The following is a 20,838-nucleotide window of genomic DNA, read 5'->3' as shown; positions in this document are numbered from 1 at the left end:
GCCCACTGTCATCCTCTGGTGTGACTTTTAGCTTAGCCTCTTCTCTCATGCAATTACTGCTTGCAGCACCTGCAGAGCCAGAGCAGGGTGTCAGCACCTATCTCCAGCTGAGGCTCTGGCTAATGGCATTTACAACTAGTTAAGAATAATAGTTAAGAATAACAGAAATTAAACTTTATCTGCTACACATGACTTGCACCTAAAACACTTGCATCGCACCACATATGCGGTCATAAACCCAATCATCTGAATGCTTACACACTTCCCAAACTGCTGCGTAAAATCCAAAATGCTGTATAAACATACCTCATACAGCACTTGTGGGTGACAAGCAAATTCTCATAACAACAGGCCTGTTGTTTCCTAAGTAACAAATATATGCCAGAGGGAAGTAGCTAAAAAGCAGAGATGTTAGAAAAACCTAAGTGCAAACCAGGGGGCAAAGCATGAAGAAAAAATAAAAGAGGCCAAATTAACAACTTCAGGCACCTACTAACAGGACTATTATTGCAACAGAAGTGAAATTCAACCCAACAAATAGCACTGATAGGCAGTGTTTAGCTAGCGCAGGAATATATCTGACGGCTGCAGAACGGTTCCTTGAACAGCTAATCATGACGGCACATTTCCAGGAGCCAGGCTTTGGTCCCCCAGCTTTGCACCTGCCTGCACACATCCCAGTGCTGAGCTTTCACTTTGAATTGTAGGTTGGGATGAAACCCCCGACTGATGCTGAATATAGTCCAAGAGCTCAAAGAACAGTGCTGAAAGGGTTGTAACCTCAGCAAGCTACTAAACAAGGGTGATTTCTGTCTTGCTGCAGCAAAAGGTTTTCCATTATTTTGATAATGGTTTCAGTAAGAATACCAGAACAATCTTTCTTGTAAAAATTACCCAAAACCAATCTATAATCTCTCTGATGTGGCTGCCTTATACAAAACTGTTTTCAGCATCTTTAAATAACTTTTTCCCTTTATTTTTTTGCAAAAATAGATGAAGTTTTTGATCCTCTTTAGAAATGTCATTTTCTATCAAGTGGGAAGAGCGTTCCCAGTTCTGCAAGCACTTGTTACCCGGTGTGCCTTATTGCCAAGTCCAGTCCCATAAAATTCCACAAAACTGTTCATAAACCTAAATATTTACAGGACCAAAGTCACAGCTTTTCTGGAAGGGTTCCTAAATGTTTCCGTGTGGATCACAGCTGGTCTAAGGTAACATGGTCCCTCTAGACACATAGGTGTGATTGGTTTTCAAATCTAGCATAACTGTTCAATGAACAGAAATTTCCTGTGTTAGAAGTACTCCAAAGTGAAAAAAAAGAATTGAAAAAGTATATATCTGTCAGCAAAACAGAGCATGCAGCACTACCTTATATTCATGGGCCTTCTCATGCATGTGGATTAGGAACACACTTTTCTGAAACCATATTATGCACAGTCCTGTTTTCCTTTTTGTAATTATTCACCTTGCTATTTGTGCAAGCTTGGGAAAAATGTGGGACCCCCAAGGTGGGCAAAACCACAGGAATCCAAAGAAACCACTGTGGACTGTAGGGTGAGCACCCAGGTCCTCTTCCAAAGGCCTCTTGAGGCTGCATTTGTACTCACTCTTCTTGTTCACTGCCTCCAGGCCAGGGTGACCACTTGACGTGTGGCTGTGACCAAGGAGCAGAAAGGCACCCTTGACTCAAATTAAAGCCATGACTGTGAGGAGCCGCTCGTCTGCAGGCTCAGCCGCTTCCTGCCATTGCCCAGCTCCATGCCCAGGGCACCGCCGGGCTGGGGCAGCCCTTCTCCCTGCAAAGGACAGGACGAGGCTTCAGCCACCCTTGGACCATGAGCTGGAGCTCTGCAAGCTGTGCACAGACCCAGCTGCTTCGCGGGGAGCTGGGCAGCAGGTGTGCTTAGTGTGGCACCGCAGCATGCGCAGAACGCTGCCACCTGCCCCTGGCCTGTCCCATGTCTGGCACTGCCATGGCCCTTCTGCACTGCCAGAGGAGCCCAGCGTCACCCCCCAGAGGATAAGGACAGAGACCACAAATAACGGTGCACTTTCCATGCATCATGGTGCATTTCCCTGTCCAGTGATTTACAAAACCAGCAGAGCAGAAGAGCTTACAGTATGTGAAACACAAATGACTATAAGATGTAACAGTTTTCAACTTACATTTTTATGGCTGTGATCTCTTCCTCCAAGTTGTGCATCCACAACTGTGACACTTGGATGACTGCCAAGGTAAAAGCTTGACAGACTCTTGACAGAAAAACAACCACTATAACCAAGGGGGAGTGACCGGTACTTAATGATTTAGTACAATTAAGACACAGTCCTGGCTTATTTTTCAGCCTGGTGGACATACTGAGTCCACTTACTAATGGTTTCACATGCCTGAAAAATAGGAAACAATTTATTAGAGATCAGCTTTTGAACCATGTACTTATTTTTCATAACACTGCTAGTATGGAGCCCCAGGTGATTGCTCCAGCTTTAGCTCACATTCCCACACTGGATTCCAATAACTTGTAGGAGTCATGACATGAATTCATAAAATTTACACAGATGCTAGCAATGCAAAACCTCCAGCTGCGTCACTTTCCAGCCTGGAAAGTCCCTGATGACCAGCAGGGGAGCAATCCACCACCCCAGCCTGCTCAGGAAAACCAGGAATGTTTGAGGACCCACCTATCCCACAGGCACATCTCACTGCCCCACTTTTGGAGTCTTCTCAGCCACAGCAAAAATGTTCATGCATCGCCCCGAACACCAAGCTGCACCACTCCCATGGCCCCACTGAAAGGATGGATATTCCCCTAGGCGGGCTGTCGACAGTATGCACCACACAAAAGGGCTGGGAAGGCTCCCCAGACACTGGCCAGTGAGGTCAAGCAAGGACAAGGTGACATGTGGTGGGACTGCACAAATGAGGCAAAAAGCCGTATCTCCATGCTGAAGCTGGTGAGCAGGGATGCTCCCCCAGCCACTGCCCTTCCTCCTGCTCCCCACATGGAGGAAGAGGTGCAAAGGTACTGGGTGCAGGACCCATTTCTTACCTCTGCCGTCAGCTGCAGCAGGTCTTGGAAACTTGGATCTGCCCCGCGTGCCTGGAGGCATTCCTAGAAGATCCTTCTACTGTTGGTGTTTTTTTCTGGAGTCGAAGGCTTAGTGCCTGGGTGATACAGTGGGAATAGAGGATTGTGGAGCTCTTCTGGTGCACAGATGCAAGCTCCAGTTACCAGCCCAGTGCATGCAGCCATAGCAGTGTCACTGCATCGTGCCCCTCTTATGCACCCATCCAGGCAAGCAGCCCACGAGCAGCAGGTAAGGGTGCATGCTGCGCAGCAGCCCTCTCTGTCGAGCACAAGGGGCCATGGGCAGTGACAGGGCTGGGAGCCTGCTCTCGGTGAGGATGCAGGTGTAACAGCATTAACAGCTTGTTTATTCATGCTGGATCCTCCTAATTTCGCTGGGAGAATCCAGATGTCCCAACAAACCATCAGTGCAGCAGTTCTTATATCAGCCATGGAATTAGACAGGTCTCTGTTTTAGCAACCTGTATGTAATTGCAATGGACACTCAGATGTTTTGGCAACCAGATGCAAACAGCTAAAACCAGTAAGCAAGTCTCTGCTCGTTTCCCACCTCTTGCATCCACACTGCAGGTGTCCCAGTGGCTTTGCACAGTATAAAGGCTCCTGCCAGCAGGGAAGCAATTTCTCCCCTGGGAACCCAAGGCTGCGCTCACAAGCCTTCCCACCACCTCCACCACCCAGCCTTGCTTGGTTTGACCTCTGATCCTTGTGAAGGTCCTGCCAGTCTCAGAGATTATTTGGATCACAAAACCTTCATTCACAGAACTCTGCTTTCCAGTGCTTTCCAGCACTGCAGTAGTACTTGTATCTCCTGACATACTCAGGGGCTTGCTCAGGTGCATTGCTCCCTTCCCAGTCTTCTGCAGCAAGGTCAGAGGCTTGTTCTCCACTTTTCAGTCTGAGCGCAGAAACAAGAAGAGGCAAGAAAAAGCTGATGTCAATTACCTTCAAACAGTTCAGATCTGCACATCAGTAAAGGAAAGCTGAAAGGTGCTCTTCTGCTCTTTCTGCTGCTGCTTGAAGGACTCAGAACAGGCAATCCCAGCACCCCTCTCAGCTTCAGAAAAAGCCCCAGTTTGAAGACTGCGATGATATGAGATAGTGATGATCCCCAGACAGAATGCAGATTCAGAAGATTAACCCCCAAAACTGTTAGACTGTAATAGTAAAGATTTGGCATTGCCATTAGAGCTTTGCAATAGGAGTCCTGTAATGGTGATGGTGTCAAACCAAACCTTGCAGTTAGCAGAGGTGAAGTTACTGGGGTTTACCCTTTATCATCTTGTCCTCGTTGAGAGTAAAGTCCCATGTAACCTTATCAGATGTAGCAGACACCTCCAGCTGCCACGCAAGCACAGCTGAATACCTCAGGGATGCAACCTTGATGGGCTGCAGCATGCTTTTCTAAGCTGTGATGTGACCGTAAGTCATATTAGAGCATGTAAGGAGAAAAAGAAAGCAAAAGATGCAGGCCATACAAAGTGCTAAGGGGGCATGACTTTCCACAGCCTGGTACCTCACCATGCATCTAAGTTTGAAGAGGGTACCAAATACCACCCTGTCAGGATGGCATGGCTTTATGCCTTTCGGGTACTGTTGAGAATGATGAAACAGAAGAAACAGAGTTAGGGGGGTCATTTGCAGAAAATAAGTGTGTTTGTCTCCCCTCCTTTCTGTCTCTCCCCCCATGTTTCTGTGGGTAGGACTAAGAATTTGATGATCTATGTTCTCATCCATGTGCTAGATCCTCCTCTGCAGCATCTCTCCCAAAATAAAGGTCACTCAGAAGGATAAAGGCAAGAGTCACAGGCAGATAGGACCTTGGATCTCTGGTCTTGTGCCAAAAAGATGCATTATTTTCATTTTTGCATGATTTCTTTTTTACATTACAGGCACGTATTTGGTGACAACATAGTTGCAATGAGTTATCCTATTTTGGGAAACAGATGAACAGAGAAAATGCCATACTCAGTCAGTTACAGCACATGTTATACATCAGTGATCACCAGAAACAGGAACATTTGTTACTCCAAAAGACCATACTTCAGAATCAAATTACTGGTTTTATCTTGTGCCTAATGTGAATGATAAAAATTATAATCCCCTTTTTTTTACACTACAAATCAGCTCCACTGAAACCGTCTCATGTTCAGGTTCTCTTTACAGCATTGTGTTAAAGACTGCGAGCTGAACATAAAACTGACATCCAAACCATCTGCTCACCAGCATTTCATCTCTTTTGCTCTAATCTCCTCACACATAGGAAAATTATTCAGCTGTCTGTCTGAATGCATGGACATATGGGATCTCAAATGTGCAAGGATTTGCAATGTCCTTCCTGCTGCCAAAGAATTCCTGTGCACATTACCTGTACATGTAAACCTTATCCTTCTCTGCAACAGAAAAACTACCTGCACTGTGAGAGTCAGATCATGGGATTTACACTAATAAATGCTGATCCAACTTCATGTCAAGCGTTTATCTTCTTCTAATAAAACTTCTTTTGATTTCAACACATAAAATTGTAATAAAGCATTTTTAGATGACACTAAGATATTGGTCCTTCAGCAAAGTTAACAGAAATAAAGATTGTGGAAATCAAAATTTCTTTTACTGAGAAAATGTATGAAAAACATAATATAAAATGGATATGACTGCTACATTACCAGTAAGAGAACAGCCAAACCTGTCTATGGTTTATCCAGAATCCTGTCCTGCCTACTTTAAAATAGCAAAAGGCTTGAATTAAAGTGATCTGTTAAGTTCTGAAATCCGTTACCATGAAAAAGCCTTTCCAATAGTAACAAGTAAGTCAGTCACTACTATAGGTCCCAGAACCTTCTCCCTTCAGCTATTGCTAAAGCAAATGGGGAACTGTTTCTTTCCTTTCAGAGGTACATGTAGCATCCCCAGTGGCAGCAAAGAGTTAAAACCCAGACATTCACGCCTCCAGTTTAGAGGCCAAAAATTACTTCACATTCTTGGGAGTAAACTAATTGCCAGATGCATATGAGAGTAGATCCATGTGTAAAAACACAGTACAGAAACATTCCTAATTAAGTAAGGGTTGTACAGCCAAAGCACCCATACTGCCTAAGGTTCCTGCAGGACCTACCAAAACATCCAGCTCACCCAGCCCAGCCAGTAAATTAACTATTTGCACTTAGTATAAATGCAAATTTATTAACAACAGAGGTTGTAGAGGGCAAGGCTGCAATGGCTTCGGGTTCATTTCCGAACAAAAGCCAGGGAGTGAGGCCAGGAGGGCTGCGCCCCGCAGCACTTTTCACGGCACAGCAGCACCATGGGGTCAGGCATGAGGCACATCCACGCTGGACCCATGGGACAGAGTCTGGGTCAGACCTGGAGGTCAAGTGGCAGGTCCTTGGCTCTGCTCAGAGGTGGCACGAGCTGAGCCACAGCAGGGTACTGCCTGAGCAGGGGTGCTGCCGGCTGGCATCGCTGTGTGGCATCCAGGTGGATGCTCAATGTCCTTCTTCAGTGGAAGGACAGGTTAGTCTCTGTGGGGGGAGGCAGTGAGGAGGTAATGCCACGGGGGAAGGACAAACCTGGCCGAAACACTTCTAGCCCCAGCACTGGCACCGAGCTGTTGGCCAGGTGCCTTTCTCCTCCACCCATACCCCCCTCACCTGTCCAGAGGAGACCCATGGCTTCAAGGAGGGAACAACAAGAACTCCTCATGTGGCTGCCTTTCCCCTCAGGCCTCGTTTTCTGTTTGAATTTGTTTGCCTTTGGTGTCCAGCCTTCAGTTCCTGTTATTCAACAGGATTAAATAACTCTTCACAGCCCTGGATTTTATCCCCGAGCAGGAATTCACAGGCTATAAGCAAGCTATTTTTCAGACTGCTTTCCTTGCTGTTAAGCTATGCTAAATTTACCAAGCCTGAAGACACTCACAGTAAGGGATTTGCTCCTGTACTTGACTGCCTTGTGTGTCCTTTCCTCTAGGTATCTCAATTTTGTCAGAACCTCTAACAATTTTCTATGCCATCTTCCAAGATGAGCCTGTTTGTCTGGTATCCTCAAATAACCTCACCTTCTCTTCATTTGTCATCCAAACACGTTTGAGCAAAGGAAGGGCAGACAGAAAACATTTGATTTATCTTTATAGCCCTGATTGATTTAGTGTCATGCACAGGGACAATAAATGGGACCTGGAGGGGTATAAAAGTAGGAGATTTAGTTTAGATTAATATTAGCCTTTCTTGCCACAGTGGAAACTCTGCAAAATCTGCTGGGACCGCTATCCTCTGTAGTCCTGCAATCCTCCTCCAGAAGTGTCATTTCCAGGACCCTGCTCCACCTCAGATAAGCCAGGCCTGAGTTAGCCTTTCCACAGAATTTAATTACTTTCAGTCCCACCAAAATGTGATGCCCATCACTCCTCTACAAGTGCCATGTGAGATGATCAGTGGTATCTAGGCAGGCAGAAATTCATCTCAGGTGTGACTTGAAGCAGCAATACCCTTGTTGCCATCCATGCTTTTTGCCCTGTGCTGTTACTTCCCGGAAACTCCTAAATTAAATCCTGACCTGACATGCACAAATACTTTTTTGCCATGCTGCATGTTTTATGAATGTCATCATGAACTCACCTGCAGAGGCACAATTGTAGCTGCACCAACATCATTGCTATGGGTTTGCAATAACCACAGACTTAGACAATGGCAGAGCCTGGAAGGCTCCTCTGGAGATCACCTAGTCAATCCCCAGCTCAGAGCACAGTCAGATGGAGCAAGCTGCTCATGGCCACGCGCAGTCTTTAAGATCTCTGAAGACAGAGGCTCCACAGGCTGTCTGGACAACCTGTGCCCGCTTTGGACCAGCCTCCTAAGGCATCCCAGCAAGCCTTTAGTCTTCTTTGCTGCAAGGGCACATTTCATGATCAGCTCATTGCCCACCAATGCAATGGTGGACCAAAGCAGAGGTGCTTTCCAAATGGTCAGCCCCCAGCCTTTGCAGGTGCCTGAGCTTGTTCCTCCCTAGGGCAGGACTTTGCGCTTTCCCTTTGTTGAACTTGATGAGGGACCTCCCAGCCTATTCCCCAGCCTGTGGAGGTCCCGGGTGTCAGCACTGCCCTCTGGTACCAAACACAAACTAAAATGCCAACACAGGTAATTTGCCTTCGTGATCCCCACAAACTAACTGGTCCTAATATAGGGCAAAGCCAAATGTCAGCATGAGAACAAACGCAAAGTTTGGGCTTCCTGATGTCTTTTATCTCCTGCTTAGCCCATGGAATACATTATATGCAAATTTTCATCTTGCATCTTTTTTCCACATTGTATATGTCTGGTAGACAGGCTCAGTGGAGCATCCTGGAGAAAACAAGTGTAATTCTGTGTAAGTGTAAAATAAGTGTAAGAATAATGAATAATTATTTCATTGCAAATCATTTCAAAATAAAGAATAAAAAGAATAATGAAAAATGAGGCACAAATCAAAACTATGGAGCCCTGATTCAGTTTGGGGGAAAAGTTCTGGAGAGACAGGAGGGTGGGATTTGTGAACCTTCTGTAGAGCTTGCTGGTTGTGACCCAGTACGTGACAAGTGGCGGTAAAGCAGTGAGCACCTAAACTTGTCCCTAACAGTCTGCTTCTGAAATAATTAAAATGCCACAGTGTTTATGGCAGAGGCCAATCCTGAAATACAGGCAAAGTCTAATAGGTCTGGGCAAGTCCAAATGTGACTTCTTGAACTCAGTGTCCAAAATCAATCTTTAGGGACAAGCTGGCTCCTCACACCTCTTCATGACTCTTGCAGTGCATAACTTTTTCCTGTTTCTTTTAAAATAAAGCCAACTAGACAGTTCCCAGGGGTGCAGAGCAGGCGTCGAAATGCTGAGCAAATGTAAATGTTTGCCAAGGTGTGTGCTGCTCTGGCAGGACCCTGGTCCAGGATTCCCACTTCTCCTGCTTCACCAGAACTTATTTCAGTCTAACAGTCAGGACTATTCAGTTATTCAGACTTGCACAGGCTACAATGGCACCCCAAAGCTGCCGTAAGACTCGGGACGTCTCTGGGACAAGACCTTGATCCCAGCCCAGAAAATTCAAATAAAGGGTCCATGTTTGTCTCTTTGGTGACCAGCTTCCCTAGCAGATTCAGCATGCAACAGCATGAATCATTGCTCAGTGTACTCTGAGCTCATGTCACTGGTAGCCAACCACATGATTTCTTAATCTAATATAATGAAATCAATGGAATAATAGGAAACCCTTTCATTTTTAACAGCACAAACACCAGCTGATTTCATTGTGTGCTGGCAAGCAGAGCTATTAGCTGTCAAAACAAAACAAAACAAAAAAGAAAATTGCTACAGAATAGAAAAATTGTTTTCTAATGATCTGTCCTAACGTTCAGGCTGGGTGAAGTTGAAGATTTAAAAATGCTTCTTTTACTTGAACTTTCTGATGCCTTCCCCTCTCTTTTTCTCTCTTTCACACATGCACACGTACTCACACATCATATTTCAGCTCATGACCCTGCTATTCCAAAGCATGAACATGATACAGAAAAATCATAAATGTAAATCAAAACCCTATCAGTGACGTTTGATGCCCTGTCTCTCAGCTGAGACACAACAGTGATTAGATACGTAAAAATGCCTTCTCTTCACCTAAATTACTTGCTTTCTCATCAAAGTATTTAGGAGAGCAGGTTTTGGTGGCTGTGGTAGGAACATTCCTCCACGAAAAAATTTCACTCATTCAAAAACCATCCTGAATACTTTACTTTCTGAAACAGAAACAGCAAGTCACGTGAAGGACATGCTTGTGGGAGCCAGCAGACTCTGGGTATCAAGTGCAGAGAAGTACCTGATGAAAAGGAGGAATAATTTTATTGGACAGAGGAAACATGGTGCTCCTGTCGTTCCCCACTAGCTGCAAGGAAGCAGAATGCCCCTCTGGCATGTTCTGTGCTGGGGATGACTCCACATGCTGCACTGCTCTCCAGACCCAGGATGACATAGCCTTTCCAAGGCTCTACTGTGGGAAACTGGAAAGAAAATACCAAAACTCTCTTCTTCCCAGACATGGAGAAAAAGACAGAAAAATCAGAGCACTTGTTGTCAGCATTCTTCTGCTTGTAGATCCTTCAAAGACATAAAAAAATCTTCTAGCGCTGCCAAGGAAATAATCCAAACGGAAATGTGGGCTGCTTTTAAAGCTTTCACACAAGTTATGTCAGTCACCTTCACATAATGGCAGAGAAGCCAAGCCCTTCAGCATGGCTGTTTCCACCAGATTTCTTCATCCCTTATGATTTCAGCCTTCAAAGGCATCCCTAAGTCCAGTTTACATCAGCACAGGCACGCCCTGAGCTAAAACATCCCCGAAGGTCCAGGCAAGAGCAAGGAACATCTGTGAATCAGGTAGACTTAACTGGTTTTGTGGTACCTCTTCTCCCCACAGCCACTGCAGCAAGCAGATTTCAGTTCGAGGGGGGAACACAATGAGGAACACTTGGGTCAAAGGGAAGGCTAATGCATCTGCTGTAGAAGTGCGATTTGGTCATAGCTTTATTTTACCAGCAAGCAAGGGTATCGTTTCTGAGAGAGCATGAACAGATTTTCTTGTGCTACAACAGAAATCATCCTGTACTGGCTGACTTGTGAGGGGTGATGCTCAGGAGACAGATGAAGTTACTGGACAGGGTTGTTGGCGGTTGATGGTGTGCGGTATAGAGCCGTAGGAGAGCAGGACATGCCACTCCAGGGATGCACGTGGAAGCTGCACAGTGCACCTTGCATGTGGGATTACTGAAGGGCATCTGGTTAGGATCACAGAGTCCAAGCTGTTTTGCATGAGTGGTTGTTTGAAATAAATAAGTGTTGCATATCCCCTCGCAGTGATTGCCTCACAAGCTGTTGTTGAGAGGGAAATGTAAGCATGCTGTGTCCGAGTTAGTTTTCAGAGGGTTAGCCGAGTTATCTGGCACTAGCAGCCCAAAATACATTTGGTGTGCATGCCTAACTTACAGTGCGGCGTTCCAGGGCTGTGTATATTGCTAAATAATTTTCCCATTGTTTCACTGGTTACGTTGCTCTCATTATTTGGCTTGGCTTTTGTTTTATGTCCCAGTCCCTTTACAACCTGTCTCATGGAAAATGCATAGCCCTTTCCTGAATCTAATTTGAAAGACCCTTTTTTTTTGCCCACACTTTTTTGAATCTCCCACCTCCCTAGTGATTTTGCACGTCCTGTCTTACCTACAGAAAAATACTTCTATGGCTTCAAAAAGAAAAGATTAAGGAGGGATTGTAAAATTTTATGATTTTATATATGGAATAGCCTATATACAGGTCCTCTCTACAGGATCACTTTATACACAAGAAAAGGAGGTCGAAAGGTCTGGTTCATGACAGAAGCAGTTCTTTGTGCAGGCTGCACACCAACATGGGCACCTGGCAAGGTGTGTGCCCTGGCTGATGTGGCAGGGGGCAAACATCTGGGGGGCTGCAGGACCCCAGACATGCTCTCACAGCATTTCTGCCGGACCCGAGGAATTAACTGCTCTCAGCACCTCACAGTCACAAGCTGCCTGCCACTGGTGGGGTGTCCTACCCCAGGGGGCTGCCAGACTGCACCGAGGTCTGTGCTGGGCAGCAATGGGGAGATGCTGCCCCTGTCCCGCTGCCTGACGTTGCTGCTGGTGGCTGAGCTCCGGGGGAGCCAGCACCTCTGCCTTAGTGAGGCTGGAATTCTCAGCTGCCCCAGGCCTTGGGCACAGCCTGGAGGCTCTTATGTCCCCAGCTCCAGGGTCCCCTACCTAGTCAACTGTCCCAAAATGGACACCCATGCTGTTGGTGTGGCATGCCAGCTGGCACAGGAGCCAAAAGTTTGTATTTTTAGGACTTCCAGACCCTGATCATTCTACCTGGTGACTTTCAGTGGAGCAGGGGAAACCTGGACTATCCAATTAACTTAGGCAGGTTTAAGTCCAGGTCCTATGGCTTGCAGTCTCCCAGTTCACTATCACCAAGACTTAACTGGGACCTGGGAACTGGCAGCCTAGAAGCTCCAGGATCCCCTCTCTAGGGGAACTGGGAAAGAAGTTAGACTTTTGGGAACTTAGGGTCCTGCAACTGCAGAGGCTTCAGCTCTCTGGAGACCACTGAGCAGGCTGTGAAGAAGTAAAGAGACCATCCAGCATGGTGGCAAGAGAAGAAATGAAACCATCAGCACCCCAAAGGCTATCCCAGTGACTTGCTGGGACTCTGTGGCAGCACCTTGCTGCAAGTGAGCTGCCTGCACACTGCATACAGGGGTGAGCCTGGCGAGAAGGATCCGTGGGGAACTGAGGAGGTGGACTTCTCCCAAGCATTAGGAAGTACGGTCCTGCAGCTGCCCAAAGTAGGGCACTGGAGACACCTAAAACACAAGGCTCACAGACTGTGATGGGGGGTGTTGCTGGGCCCTGATCTGGGGAGCCCGACCACACACTGGCTCGCTGGGCTGCCAGGAGCACGGGCACACGTGGTGCTGAGGCAAGGTGCTCTGCGTGTCAGCCATACTGCAGCTGCCCCGCTCCGCATGGTCACATAGCCCGCACTTCTCCATCAGCTGCTCTGCACCTTTTGGAGCAGACCTTCTGGTAGAGGTCTGAAATGAAGCCCATCCTTTTCTTCTGAACAAGAGAAGATTCCCATTAATCTTTCCTGCGTGGAGGCAGGCCCCTCTGCCCTCTTGCAGAGCTGTACCAGGGTTCCTGCTCTGTTACCCACCTCCATCTCCCATGGACTCAGCATCGGACAGCCTGGGAGCTGCTGACCCCACTGTGTTGGTATCTGCTGCCCTGTGATGTCTGGCTGGAGAAATGGCTGGGATTTCTTGGAGCCTTATGGTTGCAAGGTTGAGGTCAGGATGTATTTGGTTTGTTGACTTTCTCCATTCCTGAAGAGGCTGCTGTTCAACATTTCCAGGTGTCAGGTCTTTCTTAGAGAGTCAGCTCCAGCTGGGAGACTGCTATTGTACTCAGCCCCATTGGAGCTGTAGGAGAGAAAGAGAATCTGCTTGGTGAATGACTGAGAGTTGCTGGCTGATTGCTGGAAAGCCTCTGGGTACATCCAAACTTTCAATAGACCTGGAGCTGAAGACAAGTTAAAAAAAAAAAAAAACAACAACCATGCTGCTGTGGTGCACCTCTTACAAGGTGCTTGGGACGCTGTTTGGACCCAGTATGACATAATCTAAGATGCAACCGAGGATCTGATTCAAATGTAGAACACACAAGGTTAAATGATTTCTCTTCCCTTACTCTTACAGGCAGTCCCTGGAAGTTTAGGCAGGAACAGTCCAAATTTCTTACAAGATGCAGATGGATAACAGTGCCCAGAGTCTCTTCCATGTTGCACTGGGTGTAGAGTGCCTACTCTGACACTTCTACATTTCTCAGTTTCCCAAAAATAATTTTTAGTTGGTCCAGCACTAGCGCAGTTTGACAGTATGAAATCTACCACGTCCAACACGTCATTGCTGCGCTTGGCACCGGTCAATGTGCTGACAGTCATGCAGGCGTCCTATGCACCAGGGCGTCCATGAGCCAAGTGTGAGCACTTCCTACAGACCTAACAAGGAGAGGACTTGTGGAGAAACTTGTTTTGACATGGTTGACATTTTGTTGGAAAGAAGGCTTCCTAGAGTTATCAAACTTTACTGACACAAGCCTGTTGGTGGTTGGTGGTGAAAGAGAGAGAGGGTGAGAGCAAACTGCAGTTCCTGAACGACAATGGGGATACTGCTACCTGACAAACCATGAGCTGGAAATATTTATGGTGAAGAGTTTGGGTTGGCCTTCAGCGGCCAGATGGGATTTCAGATCCCAGAATAGGTCAAAGGCAACATCAAGAGAAAAGAAATTTGGAGAAAGAAAAAAATCAACAACTAGGAGAAGCCTGTTGTGTATTTTACAGGTTGATGGTATCTGTATCACCATCATGGCAGCACATCTATTACAGGTATTTAACATTTGCCTTCTTCCTTTTTAATCTTAACTTCCATACCAGCACTTCCCTGTGATCACGCAGACCTTCACAGCTGTCACCAGCTGAGCACGCCACTGCTGGGACCTTCACTGGCCGACCAGGGTGGGACAACAGTGTACATAAGGCCAAGGTCAGCAGTCGGTGCTGCATCCAGAGAGACACACCACACAGAAGTACATACATCAGAAAAGACAGTCCCCTTAAAAGTCCAAGGCAGAACACCAGTAACAGCATTCACAAAAAAACCAGTAGAGAATACGTCTGAGTCACATCTGGAGTCAAGGGCCCATCCCCTTCTCTCATCTCTTGACTTTGCTGGCACTGGTAGGAGGAAGCATGGATGCTAACACAGCACTCCTGATTATGTGCCACCAGTCATCATTCCTCCCTCTCTAAAAGTAAACGTGGGGCCCCTCTAGGCCAACTTCACCAGGTGTGAAAGAAAGACAAGTTTGTTGTGCTCAGGGTTTGTTTGTGGGTTTTTTGCTGGGACAACACTTGTTCCACGTCCATATTGTCTGAAACCTCACCTTTTACCTTTTGGTTACACATCTGACTACCGAGCATTTTCCTGCCTCTTGCACAGCATTCCTGAAGGGTGTTCCAGCGCCAGGCCCCTGGCAAGAACAGTGCAAGACAGGGTGGGAAGACGGTGTGAAGGGAAATCCTGGGTTCATTAAAACTTCCTTGGCAAAACTTTTCCAGAAACTGCCTGCTCTCTTGCCATGCTGCCGCAGGTCCAGTTCAGCTGAGTGACTAATGAGCAAGGCAAAGAACCGTCAGCTGTAGCTCAGAGACTGGAGTGACAGCCAGAGAGAGGTCTTCTCCTCAGAGGGCAGAAAAATGTTTGACGCTTGGCCAGCCTATGAATCTTTCCAAAAGAAGCCTTTGATGTCTAGGACCTGGTGGTACTCTAGGGCCCTGGTTTGACAGAGATCTAAGTCATATAGAGACCATAAATCACAGAAATACAGGGCTGGAAAGGATCTCAGGGGAACACCTTCCCCAGCCCATGCACACAGGCAAGATAACTATATCTTGGCCTTTCCTGTCAGATGTGTGTCTGGTCTGTCCTTAATCTCCAGTCACAAAAGTAACAGGTCTTTCTCGGTGTTCTCCTCCAGTACTGGATTTTCCTAACAGTAAATGGTATTTCCTAATGACTAACCTGAATCACTTTTGTCATAAATTAAACCAGTCATTCCCGTATCCTTATGGGCACGATTCATCATAGTCTTTCATAGTAATGTTTTAAATACTGTAAGTCTTTCATTATCTCCCATATTAGGATCCTTCCTTTCTAGATCAAAAAAAAAACCCCAACACATCAGTTCCTTGAACCTTTCCTGACAGGTCATGTGTTCCAAACATCTCATCATCCTTGTTGCTTTCCTCTGGCTCTTCTCCAGTTAGTTTCTATGCTTCATGAAGTCCATGGCCCCAAAGCAGACACAGTGCTCCAGTCAAGACCTCACCCACACTGAGCAAAGCTGAAAAATTACCTCCTGTGGATTACACAACACATCTGTTATTAAATGTCAGCACAAGACTGGCTGTGGCATTCTTTCTACTTTTTTACAACACCCTATCATTAGGTTATTAATTAAAAAATTGTTAGTCCTTACAGATGCATCATCACCTTCACCTTCTGTCCTGTAGTACTGCTTAAATGTGTTGCTAAATCAAGACCCAGATTGGAAGTCATCCATGGAAATGAATGCTGTAATTGCAGCAGCAAGAATGGTATAATAAAAGCAGCAAGAAACAAGTCATAGACTGAGTACTGGTGTGCTTAGACTTCAGAGAGCTAATATGCCTATGACTTTGCTTTTGGTAGAAATCTATAGAGTTCTTGGCAATATTCCTAACAGATGTTATGTGCATTCATATTTTTATTCATGAGCAGTTCCCTCACCCAATCTTATCAGCATCTGTAAGAACAGGATCCTAAATCTTGCCCCTGTCTTGCACAAGCAGGGATCGGAGCACGTATCTGTAGACCTTTCAAGGGTGTGGATGTGCAGACATCCTAAGAAAACAGGCACCAAAGATTTTAAAATATAGCCCCCAGTTTTGACTTACGAAGTTTTCGTCTCCTAATCATACATAGTGTGGTAGGCATTTGATATACAGAGTACAGATGCTGAGTGCTGTTGAGTGGGGACTGCCTGAGATGACTCCTGCTCAATTAAATTCTGTAAAAGTTTCTATCCCTTAACCAGTGAATATTTGCTTATTCCTGGTTTATGAAGTAATATTTGGCTCTATAATGGTTCAATAAATATTGTGCTGTAACTGCTTCCATCTTAATCAGTTTGCTTCAAAATAAGATTTCTATAAATCTTGATAATGCAGGGAGTGGACTGAAAGATGTTTGGGTACATTTTGTTTCCACATAAAATATGTTTTATATGCTACCCAGCAAAAACATCCACAAAAGACACAGGCAGGTCTTTGTAAGGACTATAGGAACCATATACAGAAAAAAAAAAATCCTTTGTCTTTGTTACTGTATTCATATCACTTGTCCCCAAAGAGCAAAAGTAAAGCATAGACCTAGGAAAGCCCAGAAAGACAAGAGGATTGAATGCATCTAGACACTTCGCTAGACCAAGGTCACTGGTGACCCTGAATATTTAGACATATGACACATACATAAAAGGATACTTGAACCATCAAGAAACAGAAGATTAATCATCTGTTTCTCTTTCCTTTCTTTCCCCAGGGAAAAAAAAAAAAAAAAAAAAAAAAAAAAAAAAAAAAAAAAAAAAAAAAAAAAAAAAAAAAGCCTTGCAGTGATTTTTTCCCCCCTCACAATTGATTCTTCTATTAACCCACCGTAAAGCACCAGACTTCAACTGGGAGGAATGGGTAGCTTCTAGTTTACAGTAGCAGTTAGTAAAAGGGGTACCTAGGCATTGAAAGAGGGATTCCCTTTGCTGCTTCAGCATTTTAACAAGTGCTGGTGGTCTCTGAAAAACTGAGGTTTCATAAACCCAGGACAGGGGAAGGACAGGGACAGAGCAGATCTCAAGCAGAGAAATTCCCATAGGAGCAATTATGGCAAGGAAAAATAGCTTGAGACTAAGCTCTTTTTGAACTGTTCTCTTCAAAGTCCCCAAGAAAGGATATTTGAACTCCATACAATGAGCATGTAGGCGGCTCAAGCCACAGGACTACTGGATTTGACAGATGCAAGGGATCAGAAGACTGGAAGAGGTTCTCCAGTTTAACACCATTGCTTATATATCTCTGTGAACTCACAGATTGCAGGTTTCACCTGGACTATACACTGCTCTGCATCCTTTCTATGGCTAACATGACAACAATACCTTGGCACCAAGAAATGTCAAATACAGCTTGTATCTTCAGCTGAGGGTCTCACCTCTTCTTCCAGTCTTTCACTGCTGTGAAGCTGGACAAGATTTCACAGAACTGAAGCATACAGAATTATTCCTTCTCTTTTACCTCCTGTCACAGGACCATTTGCTCTGCTATACATAAGTTCCAGCTTCTGTCATCCACTTTATGTTATATCAGATGAGCCCTTGCTTGCTGAGATGAGCTGTGAATAAAAGTATGCAGCTGGTCTGAATCCTCTCTTCCAAGTAATGCAAGTTGGAAGACACGTCTAAGAGAGCTCCTACACACTGATAGCTAAAAACAGAATGGGACTTTTTTCTTTTTTCTGTTTTAACGAACTGGTTTTTAACAAACCAGATGGGTTTGGATTCTTTGCAGAGATCTTTCTTTGCTCAGAGTCAGCCTTGGCAAGCATCTTATCAAACTCAACTCATGAAATTCACTCTGGAGATCAAACACTGGTGTCCTTGTACCCCTGCAGAGTGTGGATTTGATTTGAAAGTCCATGTGATCACTAAGCAAACACCTCACATAAATTGCAGGGCAGATTTGTTTCTAGTAGCTGAGATAACCTGCTTCACCTGCCACTTGCAAGCTGGAAAGTTCAGCTCCATAAATCATGGAGGAGCCAAAAGTATTCGGGAGTTTCTCTGAAAGCAAAACCGTGGTGGAATGGTTCAGCATGACTGACATGGTACCTCTCCCCCAGTCACTACTGATCAAAGCCATGGCCTTTTGAAAATTCCAAAGAAAATCTTTGTATTGTGACATTGTCCATCAGCTCTGCCCGTTACTATAACAGCAATTTGCAACTACCCACCAATACCACTGATGTGTTCAGGAGGAAGTACGGGAGGATCCCTTGAAAACAAACTGACTCAAACATGGCACACTAGCAAAAGAAAAAGCCAGCATATTAGTCAGGTTAATTGTTTCTGCTGGAAAAAGCACAGACGCAGTATCTCTGGCAAATAAGATAAATGATGCACGTAAGGTCTGATTTAAGACACAGCAAAGTCAAAGGCTCTCAGAAGTCTGGCAGGCTTTGGATAAGGTCCTCACACTGATTCACACACAGCAGGGGAAGAGCTGAAGCCCCTGCTGTGCACTGCCATTTACTGTGCCTGTCTCCTTCAGTCACTTACAGCTGCCTTCCCTCTAGCCATGGAAAAAATTGACCCCATCAGTCTAAAGACCACATCTTGATGTTTCACCACATTTTGGATGTAATACACTACCTCATCTATTATTGTGACTTAGATTAAAGGCATCTAAGTCCCATGGAGCTAGTGGGAGTTTGGCCTTGGTTTCTGTTAAAAAGGGATGAGGCATCACTGTTTCCTCTCTTCTTTTTTTTTTTTTTTTTCTTTTCCTGAAGACACATCCATCCTCTTGTATTTTATTTACTGTTAGTTTATTTGGGGAGTTTGTTTGTTTCCAGGGGAATACTAAGCAAGAGAGTAACAGTCATTTACCAGCCCATTCTCACAAGTACCATTACACCCATGGTCGCACCAAGCAATCTGCCTGTACCACTGCAGGGCAGTGATCCTAAATATATGCAGTAATGAAACTTGTTTCTGTTGGTTCTTTCATCGTATCTGTGATATTATAGTTAATCTGCACAGGGTTAACACCACCTTTTGCAACTCAGATTTCTTGTACTTTGCAACATCATAGAATCATGAAGCCATATTCACAGGAGCATAGGTGTGAACACCAGGAGTCTGGGGAGAGTTAGAAACGATTTGTTCTCATGACCACGTGTGGGAGCAGGTGACTGTCCTCTGGAAGCTGAGCTGCTTTCCTCGCGGAAGAGACTTGCACAAACCCCTCCTACACATGTGGTGGTCCAGCAGTGGGATTCCTCTGAGCTTCCTCCACCTTTCATCTGGGGAGGATGGAGATCAGTCATCACTAATAACAGACTAATTGGAATCAAGCATCCCTTCATTGTGTTGAGCATCTTTAAAAAGATGGTAATTCTGTGACCAGCCAGCTCAGACCTTGAATTTCCAGCAGATAGCAAAGTTTTGGGTCATTTGCAAGTTTGACTTAGTCACCCCAGAACAAAACACTTTATTTATTCTGCATAATCTAGCTTTCTATTTCATGACTTACAAAGGGCATATTCCTCTGACTGCATATTTGAAAGGGTGTGTTCACCATAGATGTTGTTTATTAACATTTCTGCATTCCTGTCAGCTTTTATCTCCTCCTTGCAATTAAAATGACAGTCAAGAAAGACAGAGAGTACTTTAATTTATGAGACTTCTAGAAACAGTAAGGCAAAGATTTCCAAAACAAAAAGATTTGTTTGACCCATTTACCTGTCAAATTACTATTTTCAAACTGGGTTTTCCCACTACACTTTGTTGCAACTGAAAGATGTTTTCTGTTACATATAGTTATTCCATTCCAATGCTTTTTTTATGATGATCACAGAAAAATAATTTTCACAAAGTCCATATGCATCAGGAAACACTGTGCTTTTAACTACAAGTGAAAAAAAATCAATGTTTTTCCTTTCCACACTTTCAAATAGTTCAGTCCAGCTACCAGCCTGTGTAGCTTGTCTGTCACCGATTCCTTTTATTTCTACTCAACACCCATTCATCCCCATTAATCAGGAGGATGGGTTTTTCTGGTATTTTCATGAAGAGAGTGTTTCCAATGTGAAACCCACCTCTTCAGTGAAGGTAGAGTCAGCTCACTCCAGGCCACCTCAGACATCAGCACTTCCCTCCTTCGATTCTCAGAGAGTCTGAATCCAGTCCCACCACTCTCCAAGACTCTCCCAATTCTCTCTTGAACTCAATCCTTAACACCAACAGTGTCCTCACACCAAATCCAAAACACAGCACTGCACCAGCTACTAAGAGGATAGTTAACTCTGCCCCAGCTGAACCCCAGACACAAGCTCTGCAGAGCCCTTGGCTGAGCCCCTGGGTACCACAGGCTGCTTTATGCATTTCAGCTACAGCCCCCTTGATGGGACACTGAGAGCTACAAAAGTGAGGTTTCCAGTGGCTGTTCTTCTGAGCCCAGTCCTTCGGCATGGCTTCTTCTACCACCGCTCCAGTGTGCAAGGAGGCCTTTCACAGCCTCGTTGAAAGGAATGGGACAGCATGGAAAGCCACAGCCCAGAGATTCGAGTTTGGGAGAATCAAGCAGCACTGTGATGGGGCAGGGAAGTGGCACTGCAAAGATTTTTGTTAAAACCAAACAGGTGTCTGAAAGAGCAGGCAAGTTCATGGTATGATGAGGGAGAGTGGGAAAGTGATCTGTGAAAGACTTTGGGACATGTGAAAGGAGAGGGCTATTACAGCCAGGAAGGTAACTGGAAACTGGGACAAGATGCAGCAGGAACAGTGGCT

At 45.3% G+C, this 20,838-nt stretch overlaps 1 long non-coding RNA gene across 3 annotated transcripts in view; it reads right to left on the bottom strand.

The window, feature by feature from the left end:
- Positions 1–20,281, bottom strand: part of LOC121090314 — a 38,888-nt gene extending 18,607 nt beyond the window's left edge. The window contains exons 1-6 of one of the 3 annotated variants that reach the window (XR_005828519.1): positions 20,148–20,281; positions 3,910–3,987; positions 3,051–3,550; positions 2,167–2,388; positions 1,608–1,796; positions 307–395 (exon numbers count right to left, since the gene is read on the bottom strand). This is a non-coding gene — a long non-coding RNA (uncharacterized LOC121090314). Of the gene's footprint in view, positions 1–306; positions 396–1,607; positions 1,797–2,166; positions 2,389–3,050; positions 3,988–20,147 lie in introns of all 3 variants that reach the window. The other 2 variants (XR_005828520.1, XR_005828518.1) reach the window with 2 other exon arrangements.
- Between the last annotated feature and the right edge of the window lie 557 nt (positions 20,282–20,838).

This window comes from Falco naumanni, chromosome 6, assembly GCF_017639655.2.
Source record: "Falco naumanni isolate bFalNau1 chromosome 6, bFalNau1.pat, whole genome shotgun sequence".
NCBI lineage: Eukaryota > Metazoa > Chordata > Aves > Falconiformes > Falconidae > Falco > Falco naumanni.
This window is presented reverse-complemented; position numbering and strand designations above follow the sequence as displayed.